This window comes from Eretmochelys imbricata, chromosome 10 (genome assembly GCF_965152235.1).
Source record: "Eretmochelys imbricata isolate rEreImb1 chromosome 10, rEreImb1.hap1, whole genome shotgun sequence".
NCBI classification, from domain to species: Eukaryota; Metazoa; Chordata; order Testudines; family Cheloniidae; genus Eretmochelys; species Eretmochelys imbricata.
Genome location: NC_135581.1, coordinates 76,408,559 through 76,424,570, shown reverse-complemented (window position 1 = coordinate 76,424,570; position 16,012 = coordinate 76,408,559). Strand labels below are relative to the sequence as shown.

General features: G+C 40.3%; 1 protein-coding gene across 6 annotated transcripts in view; it reads right to left on the bottom strand.

The window, feature by feature from the left end:
* The window catches only part of MEF2A (myocyte enhancer factor 2A), a 163,339-nt gene that overhangs the window by 130,249 nt on the left and 17,078 nt on the right, over positions 1-16,012 (bottom strand). Inside the window, exons 2-3 of one of the 6 annotated variants that reach the window (XM_077827397.1) lie at positions 1,257-1,486; positions 449-507 (exon numbers count right to left, since the gene is read on the bottom strand). The exons of the other annotated variants lie outside the window; for them this stretch is intronic. The gene's annotated coding sequence lies outside the window, so the exon portion shown is untranslated. The remainder of the gene's footprint in view (positions 1-448; positions 508-1,256; positions 1,487-16,012) is intronic. 6 annotated transcript variants of the gene reach the window in all.

The window sequence follows — 16,012 nt, the reverse complement described above, 5'->3', positions numbered from 1 at the left end:
TCCCATGCTGGCTGCTTCTATGATGCTGGGTGTGATATGGATGCCTCTTAGACATGGGCATCAGTATCAAATTCAGTGTCTGGCTTCTTGTCATGCCTGATTTCTTAGGTGCTTTGTCCTTATAATGCTGTCCAGTCTCTCTCTCTCTCTCTGGGAGTTCCCCTTGGTCTCAAAGGTACACATATAGTCACAATGGCTACAAGAATCCGTATCCCATTTATGGGCAGGCACAGGTACCAGCTTTAGAGCTTGAGTTGGGGCGGTCAGGAGGGGAGCTGGCATGGTCAGAGCCAGAACTACCAGCACCGAAGCTGTGCCTAGGCACCAGGGACTTCACAGATATTTAAATGGTCAATATCATCAGTGCTTACTCTAGGATTGGGCTGTGGAGAGGACACTGCCAGAGTATGAAGAGTACTCAAAGAAGCGCTGATTGACGCTAGCTTACCTGGTCTCACTCTGGTTGTAACCAGCAACTGAGTCTTGTGACAGGGTCGGGCCAGATGGCTACAGGAGAGTAACAGAAGGCAGATATTAGCCCCAGGTTAAGTAGGTCCCTTTTCCGTGGGTAAGGTAACAGGGAAGGTTCCAGAACCATCAGGAACCTTCTGGAGACAATTAAGACAGACAGGCTGATTGGCTCCAAGTGTTCTAATCAAGAAGCCGCTAGAATCAATTAAGGCTGGCTAATCAGGGGACCTGAGTTTAAAAAGGAGCTCACTTCAGTTTGTGGTGCACGTGTAAGGAGCTGGGAGCAAGAGGCACTAGGAGCTGAGAGTGAGAACGCAGACTGTTGGACGACTGAGGAGCACAAGCATTATCAGACACCAGGAGGAAGGTCCTGTGGTGAGGATAAAGAAGGTGTTGGGAGGAGGCCACTGGGAAGTAGCCCAGGGAGTTGTAGCTGTCACACAGCTGTTCCAGGAGGCACTCTAGACAGCTGCATTCCACAGGGCCCTGGGCTGAAACCCGGAGTAGAGGGCGGACTTGGGTTCCCCCAAACCTCCCAACTCCTGGTCAGACATAGGAGGAGCTGACCTGGAATGTGGGTTCACGAAAACGGCCCAACTGAGGGCTGCCGTGACGCTCCAAGGCGAGCAAATCTGCCAATAAGCACAAGACCCACCAAGGTAGAGGAGGAACTTTGTCACCGTCTGAAGTGACCCACAGGGACTGCTCAAGCAGATGTAAATTGAACTGCGTGTCCCTGAACCTGTGGATCCTAGCAGTGAAGGACCTGCACACAGACAAATTACCTGGGAATGTGGCTCTCTCTTAGTCAGAAGAGGCTTCTGCTGTGTCCATCCCTGGGTGATGGGGAGGGATCAGTCCATTGCAGGACAGGCATGGTATGAACCCTGAGAGTTTGGACTTCATCAGAAAGTGGGATAGTTGGCACAAAGTGCTTCACCCCACTGTACCGGGAGGGGTGGAGGGTGCAGAGTGGGAATGTCAACTAATTTTTTTCTTCCTTCTTTGGAACTTCCTTTAGAGAGAGAGTGTGAAGACAGAAATCACCAAACGTGAAACAACCAATCTAAGATCTCTGATGCTTTCGCTGAGCCTCATCTTTCTGCCAACAGGCGGTAAAAGAGACCTAAGGAATGGTTACAGCCATTCCACCCTTTAAGCCCTCACATGGGAGGCACAGGACACATGAACAACCCCAAAGGACACTGCAGTTCAAAAAAAATCTGATTGTGTGCATACAGTATATAAGCACCTACATTGGAATCCATAATGACATACCCAAACAACCTTGGATCAAACTAAACTATTAGCAGAAATACAAAGTTTTGTTTTAAATTTCTTAATTACCATAGTCTTTACTTTAGTAATAAGTGCCATTTGAGTCAACCTGAAAAAACAAACTGGATGATAATTTAGCAGAAGTGAAGTTACCACATGGCATTACATGCGCACAAAGTGTAAGAAAAAATTATATGTACACACAAGCGTGCAGGAAAAGTTATTTCTGTACACTAAAATCCAGGCTTCAATGGTGTTTTTACAGTATACTTCATCTACTCCATCCATATATTTAAATCCCAAGATTTCTGATAACATATGAACATGTAACTAGAAGATGAATCACAGCCAATTATAAAATACAGATTTCAGAGTAACAGCCGTGTTAGTCTGTATTTGCAAAAAGAAAAGGAGTACTTGTGGCACCTTAGAGACTAACCAATTTATTTGAGCATAAGCTTTCGTGAGCTACAGCTCACTTCATCGGATGCATACTGTGGAAAATACAGAGTTTCTATACAAACACACACCAAGAATCTTTTCAGAGCTACATCCTCTGGCCTGCAATAAAGCTCAACTGTTGTGAATATGTTATGAAATAAAGAATGAGACACTGCACTCCCTTCTCTCTTCTACATGCTGATTTGAAGAACTATAGCAGCTGAAGCAATGAATGATGATGGGTAGCTGGCAACAGCTGAGATACCAATGCCCCAGTCTTCAATTTCACCTGCATCAGCAAAAACAGAGCCTAGAAGAGACAGTGTGACTAGGGCTTGACATGTTCAGCTGCTTTATTACAGTCACTATTTTTTTTGTATTAAAAAAAAAAAGCGGCTTCTTTCCCCTCTCCCTCCACAAAATATGGAGATCCTTTTAATACATTTACTTTGAAATATTGGGCTAAACCTCTTCAATTATCTACAATTAAAATGCAGACATTGCCATTCAGCATAGACGCATAACAAAATTTAACTCCAGCTACATAACTTAGTGCAAGAAACTGTTCTTATCCATCCCATCCCTTCCCTTCATAGTGTTACGTAGCTCTGCCTACTCTCCCCCCCCCCAGTTACCATTGCCTTAGAAGTTTTGTATTACTGGACTAAGTTAAAACAATTTAGATGCATCATACAAAGCCAAATACTGGGAACAGCTCTGATACTGAATGGAACTAAATCAGGTTCCTCTGCAGATTGCTCATCCATGCCAGAACTGGGAAGGGATACAGTCAGTGGAGCTACAAAACAACATGGAGCACCAAAATCTGACAACTCTTTGACTTGCAAAGAGTTCAGTGGGAAATGCCCCCACGTCATCTCGATGGAAAAGGAGGGGCAGAGAAAGAGAAAGTTATGTTAGTCAGACTGGCAGGGGAATGAAGAGCCCAAAGGAGAGGGGGAGAGCACATGCCTGAAAATGTCAGGGCTGGGCCCTAACTCCTCCTTGGGCACCCCACTTCCATTAGCAAAGTGTGGGGGGAACAGGTGAGTTGGGTTGGCCAGCATGCCTCCCTCCCCCACATCAATCTAAACCCCTTCCCAGGCTTTTACGGTTCTTTGGATGGTCACAATTTGCTGCCAGTTTCCACTGCAGATATAGGCTAAAAAGGCCAGCTTCCAGTAGTAAATGAGACCCAGGATTTCACTGGTCTTTGAGACTGTAGCTAAAAGGGAGATAGTCTTCGGACAGGGGTCCCTTTTTTGGAAACCTTTACCTCCCACCTTGCAAGAGCAGAGGATTCATAGGAGTTGAATTCAAGGGGCAGACTAAGGAGGGTCTACCATAAGTTGTATGGTACAAGCCTTGTAACCTTGACTACACATAGTTAAATGCCTGGTGTGAGAGACAGGAGGCGGGAGGGAGAGAAGTGGGAGGATGGCATATAGGACTCCTCCCAAGTGTTAATAAAGTTGCACTTTGATGCTTAAATCCATCCCTGTGTCTGTCTTCATTCATGTGCATGTTGTGATCAAGTACAAGTAGAACCCTGCTACTGTAGGCCAAATGGTGTGATCACAGAAGAGCACTGATATAATCACCAGGTTTTCAAACCTAATACTGATTGACAAAACTTTTTCCACAGCACAAATAATTTAAAAACCACAGATAAAATATTTATGTTGCTTCTGACCAGAGGTGCCAAAACAAGGGAAGGCCAGAGTCTTCCCACTTTTTACTGGCTGTAAGGGCAAGCAACAGGGGAAGGGGTAGAGAGAAGCGAGCGAGAAGAACAGGGGCAGTCTTGGGGGGAAAGAGGCAGTGTGGGAGCAGAGTCTCGCGGCAAGGGGCAGCACAGGGAATCACAGTTCAGGCACCTGTGCCACCCCCCCTCCCCCCCACCCACACACACACGCATACTCGCTCTCTTAGGGCACTTCTGCCACTCCTGCTTCTCACCATTAGTCAGTAAACTGTAAATTGGTCAGTACTGTATTCACAGTGGAGTTTTGGTAAGTCTGATATATATAAACCTTTAATCTTATTACACTCCTTTGAAAGCAGAAAATGTACATTACATTTCTCTCTGCACAGTATCAAATAAAATTGTGATTAGTTAGAACTGCAGCAGACATGTAACTGGCACTTACAAAAAATGTAAGTGCAAAAGAAAAAGAAACAGCAGCTAGGGCGGTCAATCTCAGTTAACTCAAGCAATTAACTCAAAACAATTAATTGCAGTTTTAATCACACTATTAATAACAGAATACCAATTTAAATGTATTATAAATATTTTGAATGTGTCTACATTTTCAAATACAATACAGAATACAAAGCATACAGTGCTAATTTTATATTTTTAATTACAAATATTTGCACTGTAAAAAAGATAAACAAAAGAAATAAGATTTTTCAATTTGCCTCATACAAGTACTGTAGTGCATTCTCTATCGTGAAAGTGCAATTTACAAATGTAGATTTTGCACTCAAAACCAAAACAATGTAAAAAACTTTAGAGCCTACAAGTCCAATGTTTAGCATATCTGGCACATAAATGCCTTACAATGCCAGCTACAATAGTGCCATGTGAACAACTGCACTCACTTTAAGGTGACACTGTAAATAAGAAGCGGGCAGCATTATTTCCTGTAAATGTAAACAAACTTGTTTTTTTAGCAATTGGCTGAACAAGAATTAGGACTGAGTGGGCTTGTAGGCACTAAAGTTTTACATGGTTTTATTTTTGAGTGCAGTTATGTAAAAAAAAGTTCTACATTTGTAAATTGCACTTTCAGGATTAAGAGATTGCACTGTAATACTTGTATGAGGTGAACTGAAAAATACTATTTCTTTTGTTTATCTTTTTTACAGTGCAAATATTTGTAATCAAAAACAATAAAGTGAGCACTGTACACTTTGTATTCTGTGTTGTAATTGAAATCAATATATTTGAAAACGTAGAAACATCCAAAAACATTTAAATAAATACTATTCTGCTATTGTTTAACAGGGCGATGAAAACTATGACTAATTGTGATATTTTTAAATCTCATGATTAATTTTTTAAATAATTTGACAACTCTATTAGCAACAGAAGTCTAGTCACTCACCACAACCGTATCAAGAGTCTCACGATATTTGTAGCTTTTCTTAAATATCCAGATGCTAGAGTTGTGTTGATTCTCAGGTTTCATAAAAAAAAAAAAAGTTTTCAGCCCCGACACCTTGGGGTGAGTGATGAGGGATGTAATTTGAGGGCATGTCACACTAGTATGTCACACCCTAATTGGCCTTCATGGACCCTCCTGGCATGCACTAAGAAGTTTCATAGTGCACATTAATGTAGCATTGTAAAAGGGGACTACATTAATACATATTAGGAAACTTCTCAGTGTTTGCCAGGAGGGTCCATGTGGGCCAATTAGGGTGTGACATATTACTGCTAACTAAAATTTAGAACCCTCTGGTACAGACTACAGCACTGTGTATGTAGATAAGCCTGGAGAGGAAAGCCTATCTAATTTAGCTTTTAGTGAAGTGTAAGATTAGATTAGACTAAATAGGCACATAGCCTGTTTGTTATTTTACAGTCCCTTCTTCTCTAATGCTTTGTGCCAATTAAATAACACATTTAAGTAAGATTTTGGTCAATATCACCTGTCAGATAAGGTATGTGCCGGAAACCCCACTCAGTTCTGTAGGGTGATAAGTGGATTGTACACACACAACACAGTGTACTTGGATCCTGGTCTAGGAATGGAGGAACTGCAAGATTTCACCCTCAAGTCAGGTGAGAACAAGAAGCCAACTCCTCTTTTGCGTGCCTTGAGACAGGCCGGAAAGGTCGGAGAGGTGCAGATAGGCCCATAACTATTGCATTTATGGAATATACTCTCAATTAGTTCACTGAGAAGCTGTCAGATTATTCCTTAATCAGTCTGCAGAGATGAATACTAGTTTGGTGTTATCGAAGAACCCAGTATCCCTTGAACCAAGATGTAAAGTATCTCACCTTTACCTTACAAAATGAAGAAAATTAATTCTATGTTTTAATTTTAGCAGTTTTATTTTATTATAATGTATAGCTATTACAATGTTTGTTGCCTAATTTTTTTTTAATTTACTTAAAATCTATATTCCTGGAAATGCTGACTACTACTTTTTTTAACTCTAAAACTAAGTATTCACATGAACATTACAACTTCTATAGCCCACAAAAACTTATGCTCTAATAAACTGGTTAGTCTCTAAAGTGCCACAAGTACTCCTGTTCTTTTTGTGGATACAGACTAACACGGCTGCTACTCTGAAACCTGTTGTTACAACTTCTCTGCTTCATAAGAATTTAGTTGCAGAGAAAAACTTAATACAAATAGAATACAATTTTCTCACAAATAATCCTTTGCAGAGATTATGCAGTGCCTTTGCCACCCACCAAAAAAAAAAAAAAAAAATACTGCGTAGATTTTCCACCAGAGTGAGAGAGACATTTATCAGTAATTAGTACGTAAACAGAAGCGGAATGTGTGCCTGTGTATAGCATTTCTTGTCACTTCATCACAGAATGATGACACTATTAGACCAGATAAGGTATCTTGTTTGCCAAGTATTAACACAGACGGGGAAGTCTTTGGTGTAATATGCGAGTTATATGCATAGTTCTCCCTCCACTTACCAGCAAAGAAAATCAGTACTTAAAGACATCTAAAAAGTGGAGGGTCTATCACTCCCATATCTGCCTATTCCCCTGCCCAGCAATTAATTCTGCCCCTGAAGCCTCAAACCAATCCTATCCCCGAAACAATTTTGCCCCCTTCATCCTTATTGCTACTCCTAATGTTCTTCACATCTGTCTCCCAGGTCTGGGGAGGATGCAACAGGGTCCCCTGTCCCTTTTCCCAGACCAGGTGCTTTAGGAAGGAAGAGGGGACAGGGAAAAAGCAGGAGCCATTTTTTTGTTCACAGGAATGGAAGTGGAAGTGGGAGTAGAGCCACCCTGAGCTGCTGGTTTCTTTCTGCCTCCCCCAAACCCCAACAACCTGGCTCATATTTTAACAGTTCTATTTCCCAGGTCCACAACTCAGCACACTTTAAGCACTGAATAGAGTGGAGAAGTGTTGTGACTGACTTAATTCAATAAAGAACATGGATTCTAACATGAATGCTGCAGTGCTTTGAGAATAAATTTATAGGAAAACCATAAAGATGCTTACTATTTTTATTATTTTAGGATGCTTAAGAACTTGATCTGGTTAAAAGTTGTGGATTTTTTTAAGCCACACAGTCAGTGGGCAATCAAATGGTATCATCCCAGTGTTATTCATTTGATGTGGTTTTAAAAAATAATAATATTATGGCGTCATAAATCTGGGTCCTATTTGTACTTACAGATACATATGTAGTTTGTGCTAAAGATTTCTTTTGCTGCTACTCTTACTGGTGGTTGGTTGTTTTTGGCACAAGAACACAGGAATCATGCCTTTAAAAACTCCCCCCACCATATTTCAAGAACTGAGATTCAACTCTGCATGTCTCTATACAACAAAACTATCACAGACACAGAGCACCCAACTTAATAGTAATTTGTTCCATATTTTGTCCAGAACAACCTGACCAGTTACAAGCTGAATAATCACTATTTGTTGAGCACCATATCGCAATAAAACTTTTATGCTAGTATTTTGATCATTTCAACAAACTTATCCATCTTGACAAATGCTGTGAGGAAAGTCTTAGATTTTGATCTGCTATAAACTGCATTAAAATACAGAAAACAATGTATCAGACAATTGCAATGCATGACACTCAACCCCATCCGAAACCTTACTGTCACTTTAAAAGGCAAATAATTTTATAAACTGATGGATTCTTCTTTTTGCAAAGGGAAAATACTGTCAATAGTTGGCAAAGAAGCTAGTCTGATCCAAAGTAACTGAAGCGGTACAGTGACTTTGAGGGGTGAAAAGCTTTCAATGCACAGCATGCTAGGTTTTTCAAGATAAAATTGAAGTGTGCCAAACAACTGATACTGCTTCTCTAGAAATGCCAGATTTGTCATGCCATCTGATCCAATACAAATTATAATAGTCCCCTCTAGTAAAATTTAGCTTACACATGGTCAATATTTAACACTGATTTTTGCAATAATTCATTTTTGTAAAATGAAAAAGTATGCAAAGGGACACAAAGCATTACCACCACGAGATGCCAACTGACAAGAATTTATATACTTCCAGTGGTCATTTGTAACATTTTTGGCTGTTTAAAAGGGGAATGCATGGTAACTCTAGATGTTATGAATGGTTTTTCAATACCATCAACTTTGACACTTGCCATTAGACTTTATCAACAATACTTCAATACTAAATTTTAGACTGTGTGAAAATTTAACACCTGTACAACCCTAAGAGCACTGAGAGTTAGACTAATTACATAAATGTAACCGTACCTAGATGCTTGGTTTTATATATTATATCTACATATATAGTAAGAACAGATGGTGTGATAAACAGTGTTTTCCAGCAGTTTTGGAAGTCTGAATATGTATCAAATTTTGGAATATACACTTTCAGTACACAATATGCCCAGCGTAGTAGTAAGGAGAAATGATAAAATTCAGTTCTGTAGCCAGTTCAGGATGCAAAAATCTGTAGTTTTATCTGTGTTTGCCTTATTGTTCTCATGAATAAAGTGCAAATGAATCAATTAAAAGAGTTTAAGTATACATAGAGTGCTTTTTTCAGGCTCAGTTGACAAGACTTTCCAGCTCCCTCTTCTTTTAAAGAGAACTCTAAAACCCTGAGAGGCAGTTCTGTTACCAAACTCCAGCTTCAACACAAGAGAAGGGCAACTAAGTGGATCATCTTTTGAATCCCAACTTAATGCAGCCAGAAATATTTACGTAGCAGATAAAGTAGAGAAAGAAAGACAGCAGAAGAGAAAATAAAGCGTACACTCTGTTCAGCCTGCTAGTCTTTCAAAGTAGCAGGAATATAATAGACAAATCCTCAATTTTCTGGGACATAGGGCATTTTAGGCCTCTCTGTTACAAGCTACATGGGAAAATACATAGAATTATTACAGAGACAAGGTGGATAAGGTAATATCTTTCATTGAACCAACTTCTGTTGGCGAGACAAGCTTTTGAGCCATACAGAGCTCTTCTTCTGCTCGTCTCTTTTACCAACAAAAGTTGGTCCAATAAAACATATTGCCTCACCCACCTTCTCTCTCCAATATCTTGTGACCAATATGGCTACAACATCACTGCATAGGATTATTACAACATAGGTCTTTTTACATGTAACTTGAACACTATTCCAGAAGTAATCAATGAAACATTTTGAACATCTGCATATCACATTGCATTTTTCCCCTACCAGACCACTGCCTCATTCAGCATGTAAATTGGTTGTTAATGAGTCAGGGTTGTATACTGAAATAAGGCTCAGGTGAAGAGGAATACCATAGTTACTGTAGAATCTGGATGGTGTTTTATAGTGAGGCGGTGTAAAGGATTGCAGTGGTGTAAGATATAGGGCCAAAAACTGAACAATAAGGATAAATACTAAAAAGTTGCCTCCATCAGAACATCACACAAACTACATGTTGACCGAGGCAGCAGACTGACAAAAAAAAACAAAATGTGAAGGGATTGTTGTTCATTGTTATCTAAATCTTTGACTGTGGCCTACACTGTCCCCTCTCCAGAGCTCTGGAAAGGATTCTGCCTCCCGCTCCAGCAGCATATGGGAGTCATAACCAGCCTTCAAGAAACAAGGGAAGAATCTCCTCAGCACAGTTCCTATGGTATTATGTTTGCATCCCCTGCAAGCCCTGGCATAGGAGGTTTCACTACATGCATTCTGACCTGAACATATAGTCAGCACTAGTGAGGCTACTTCAATTTACAGCACATCTGGGAGTATTTTGGTCTCTGAGACAGCCCAGAAGAGTCTTAAAGCAAACTTGAGACACCTTCCATCACACTGGGCTGTGCCTTCTGTGATGGACTTCCAAGGTGTGCACTGCATTACCAACCAAGTCTGAAAATGATTACAGTAGGCTTGTATATGCAAAATGTTCCAATGGAGAATATTTTCTTTATATATAGCATGGAAGTGTAATAAGGAAAGCGACTCTTGGAATTTCCCCACCTCATAACAGGTAGGTAGGTAGGGAGAGCACACGCGCGCACGCACGCCACTTTATTTTATATATTATACACACACACACAGCACAAGACATTCAATCCTAGGCTGCTACTCACGGACAAGAAGGCTGCATGCTGATTCCTATGTTGGGGTACATTAAAAGCAACTAAATATCAAGGCCCTAAAACTGAGAGACACCTCAAAAAGCAACACAGAAAAATTCCTAATGAAGATTTCTTTATATTGATTCACAAACAAAACTGGACTTTGAATGAAAAAGGCATTTGTAAACCCATGTTTGAAGAAGATAAGAAATGTTGACATTAAAGACTCGTGTTTTCCATAACTCCCCCCGCACAAATAGATTATGGGGGAAAATAATACACATTGAATGAGATACTGAAATATAAAAAAAGAAGGATTGATACATGGTAAAATTAAAAACTGTGTTAGTTATATTTTAATAATCTGCAATTATGGATAATGAAGGAGTATACACAAGAAGGCACTTAGGCCAAGGCCTTGCCTGACCTGAGTGTGTTTTTGCCAATTTGTCTTTGATATAAAATTGCCAAATTGTTTAAAATAATACTATTGCTGGCAAAATAAGTAATATGTCGTGTTGGAAGATGTAATAATATTTAAAAAAACAAAACCTTTTTTGGGAGGCTCAGGAACAGGGTGACACAGAATAACGTGACCCAAAAACTGCAAAACCAGCAGGAAAAAATGCAGAAGTTGGGTAACTGAAGCTTGCACATGCGTAATATACAGATTACCTGACACCCAAAGGATTGATGTGTTAAAAGCCTATTGGACGAAGATTAAGTAATTTGTAGTAGAGAAATACATTAAAAAAGTCATAAGTGAACAGGGCAAATCAGAGAAACATCAAAACAAACTGAAATATAAGACTGAAGGATCAGACCAGGAGATCAGAAGACCATCCAGAAGTATAGGAGAATTTCCCAGGGCCCCAGATTGTGGTAACTTGGGTCCCTACCAATTGCATCTCGTCTGTTATTTGTCTGGCATAAATGTATATTCAGACACCATAACTGAAGTAAAGGCTAAAACTGATTAAGACTAAAATGGTGGACTTGTGATCCAGCTCCCCAATTTTAGCACAACACCCATCTACTTAGTATTATCAGAAGACCACCGAGGTTATTTCTGGAAGAGCTAGTAGGGCCAGGTTTTGGAACTTCACTTGAAATTCTTATATGCAAGTATAAATCAAATGGAAGTTGAGTTGTTCAACTACATTTTATGCAAAGAATAACAAAATTAAATATGCAAAAAAAAGTTGGGATTGGTTTACTTTTTAGGCTTACTGGTTATTGTTAAATTTGTGATAATCTAAATATAAAGAATTGTCATGGTTACATTTCACTTGTTTTATAATCATGCATTTTAAGGCGGAAAATTGTTATAAGTAATACACAAGATACCTACCACATTTTCAAACAAAGGAACATAGTTTAAAGAGCGCTAGGTGCAGAGTGGGCTGTCGAGTATCATTTCTTTTACAGGAATACCTCAAATAGTTTTTCAGTACTCTTCTGATAAAGATAAGAACAAAAGCTAAAACAGGAATTCACAACTTGAAACCACACGAGAGCATGTGATCAGACATACCCTCCTAAAGATGCAGGTGCACTGCCAGCTACATAGGTCTCGCTATTGAATTTAAAGTCATAACTAAAGTAGCTTACATGTTATTCTTGTACGTTTTTTGAGAAACTGAGCTAAGACAGATGGCTTTGATAACATTTGTTAAGAGTTACTATCCATTACAAAGAAAGAATTGTGTCTCATTTAGATACTATAATAAAGCAAAGTGTGTTTCCTGACCACCCATGAAACTCTTAAAATTGGACAAAACCCAAATGGTGCTTTGTCCACATGGATCCCACTAATAGCACACATGTTCTACGTACATATGTTTGAAGTCTTTTAGCCAGCAGTGTGTGTTGAGGCTGCACATGTGTTCCACATGTCCTTGCACTGTTTCATCTCAGACCCTAAGAGGAAGTGCAGGCCCATCCACTATTCAGGATCCCTCTCAAATTCAGGAACCCCATACGTATTGGAGGACTCTGAAGTAGCAAAGAAAGAGGATTGGTCATGGGATCCAAACAAAGCATCTCCCAGACTGGTGTTGTGTGGGGTTCTGGTTTTTGTTTGCATTTTTTGTATTGTCCGTGTGTAGCCCACTGGTGGTGGCCAGCAAGCAATTCCCAGACCTTAAAGGAGAAGGGTCTGAGAAGTCCTAGCTAAATATATTGCAGAACCACTCTCCTGAACTGGGCATCTGACCTAGATTCCAGGTCCAGTAAGTAATGTTTTTAAAATGTACTGACCGAGCTCCATATGATAGCTCAGCAGGTTTCTTGAATAAAGTGTTCTTAAAATAAGTGGAGGAAGTCACTGCATGTATAGTAGAATGGGCTCAGATACCCACAGGAGGGGAAAGTCACTAGTCTGTAACAAATATGATCCATTTGGTGCAGGGACTTGGGGTTCCAGTGTCCTTGGCTGGGATGATCAGAAGAAGGATCCAAAAAGTGTCTCAGACTGGCACAACCTGTCTATGCACCAGAACTGTCTCACCCAAGAGAGTACTATGAGGATAACTGTGGCTGCATCTCAGCTGATCTTCATTATTATTACTCTGGGGATCAGCGGAACTAGACAGAAGGCATACAACAGGTCTTGTGATACCCCCCCAAAGGGGCAAGAGAGGAAGAGAGAAAACACATACACGGGGTGGGGGGGGTTTCATAATCAGGGATTTGTGTGGAACTCTTGACCCATCCATCAGATCTGCTGTTTATTGGTGGGTATGCAGTGTAAACAGAAGAGAAGCTTTCTTCTATGGGAAAACCAGGGTTATTTAAGAGGTTCAGTAGAGCGATATGGTTTCTGCTGTGGCTTTTGGCATGACTGACCTTGGGACCTGAATAGTGTTCATCTGGTAGCCGGAGTGCAAAGCCCTAGGGAACAAAATGTAACCCTAGAGACAGAAGGCATCATCTGTCTTCATGCTGAAGCTTTCTGGCCCCTCCCACAGTAGGTCCTCTATAGTGGCTCATAGCTCCCTTGAAGTGCATGAAGAGCACAGCCAGGAAAAGCATTTCATTGTCACAGCTACAGCAACCAACCCAGCTGTTATATCTGAAGCACCCACGTCTGCCTGGAGAGCGTGAAAGGCTTTGACCTATCCCTCTGTCATGATTTCCTTCAGTTCTACTCTGTAGTCTGGAGGGAATTCATTAAGGAGGATAGACAGTCCCAAATGAGGAAGACTGGTGCCTGTAAATCACTTCTGGAACAATACTCCTGCCTGCCTCAAAGCAACAACTGAGGAGGGCTGCCTTAGTTTCAGACACTGTGCTCAATTATGAAGAAACTCCCCACTGAGGCAGAGGTCCCCACACCAGTGCTGGATGTTGGGATTCAGGGGCTGAGTCTCAAATCGCTGATGCACTTTGGAACTTAAGTTGTACAGTGGAAGTACAGATATATTGCAAAGACTCCAGATTTTCAGCTGAGTTCAGCAGATCGAAGAGTGGCATCAAGAACTGGACTGGATGTTTCTTGTAGCCCTCCAACAGGAGGATGTGTAATTGCAATGTTTATACAGACACCCAGCTGTTTGCATAGTAATCACCACCCATTTATACAGGACTAGTATTTTAACCATGTTACCAAGTTGTGTTACAACCCTGTAATGAAATGCTAACGGAACTCCAGACAAGCACAGAGATAAGATGCATGAGAAAGGCACAAGAAAAGAGGGAACCACAGACGCTTCCAAATCCAGAAATTAAAGCTCTATCTATGCACAGTGGGAACAGAACTTCAAGCATAATTTAACATTTGTTTCTAGGAAGGTTCTAGTACAGTTTCCTGACCAGCATTGACAGAGACTGTATGACTAATAAGTATATTATAAAAAAAAAAAAAAAAAAAAGAGAGAGAGGGAGAGAGAGACTTCAAACTACCTTGAAGAGGAAGGAAGCCAACAGCCTGGTTTGGTTAGCACATTAAGAAAAAAATCTCCGCACTGCTCAAGGCAAGCATGTTAGAACGTTACTATCTGTAACTGTGTTTAACTACTGTACAAAATAGGTCTTTTCTATAGCAGACTTATTGTCCTAACTTTCTCCCTGTGACTAACACTAGTGCAGCACTAGTAGCTGCTATAAATGGAGGCATGCTAGCATAACGGTGGTGCTGGCAATCTCTGGCATTTTAAACCACTATCATCTGAATGGAGCATAGAGTATAGTAGTAAGAATGTCAGTGTGTGATCTACACTATTCCAGTGTTACCATTATATCATTGCTGTAGCGATGGTGAGACAATTTCACAAAAATCTCAGAGTAAGCAGAGTAACCATGGAGTAAGGAAAAGGAACTTTAAATTGAGGGTTAAACTATTATAAAGATATGCACTGACTTCATATGAAAGTTTGGCCTCATCTAAACTAGTCTGAAAATAGACTTTAGCCATTAGGCTTTAAACTGCAACTGAATCAGATTCCAGAACCAGATGAAGCTGTATGATTTAATCATTTTTTCAAGCTCCATTCCGTGAGGCCTGGTGAACATCAGAGTACATTTTTGAAAAGTTTCTCACTGTTGTCATCACCAGTTCAGCATCACCAACATTAGGAATGTTGAAAACCCTTTGGAGGCTGGATTCTGGTCACCAGTATTTTAAGTTTCATGTCATCTAAACCCACTCGGAAGCAGTTTAGTTGATACTAGCGCTTTGTCTATACTAGAAAGGATTATCAGTATAGATAAACTATACAGATTTTAAACAAATCCATTGCCAGTATAGCTTATACCAGTTCTGGGAACAAAATAAGCTACACAGGCAAAAGTACTTGGCCTATATAACTTCATCTACACTAGGGTTTTCACCAGCATAGCTGAGTTGGTTAGGGATGTAATTGTTTTCATACTCCTAATCAACATAGCTATGCTGGCAAAACTTTGACATACAAACCAGGCCCAGGGCTCCCACTGTCATTGGTTACTGTGTGATTAAATATTTAGAATCTCCCTAGTGTAGGCAAGAGCTTAGAAGATTTTACATGAGTAATGTTTAAACACTGTTCCTTACTACTCACTTTCCAGAGGATACACAATAGCTATTCTTGACAAGTGAGCAGATGTTTAAAAAGGAAAGGAGTACTTGTGGCACCTTAGAGACTAACCAATTTGAGCATAAGCTTTTGTGAGCTGCAGCACACTTCATCGGATGCATAAAGTGGAAAATACAGTGAGGACATTTATATACACACAGACCATGAAAAAATGTGTGTTTATCATACACATTGTAAGGAGAGTGATCACTTAAGATGAGCTATTACCAGCAGGAGAGTGGGGTAGGGGGAGAGAAAACCTTTTGAAGTGATAGCCCACCTTGATTATCACTTCAAAAGGTTTTCTCTCCCCCTACCCCACTCTCCTGCTGGTAATAGCTCATCTTAAGTGATCACTCTCCTTACAATTTTCAGAGTAACAGCCGTGTTAGTCTGTATTCGCAGAAAGAAAAGGAGTACTTGTGGCACCTTAGAGACTAACGAATTTTGATAAACACACATTTTTTCATGGTCTGTGTGTATATAAATGTCCTCACTGTATTTTCCACTT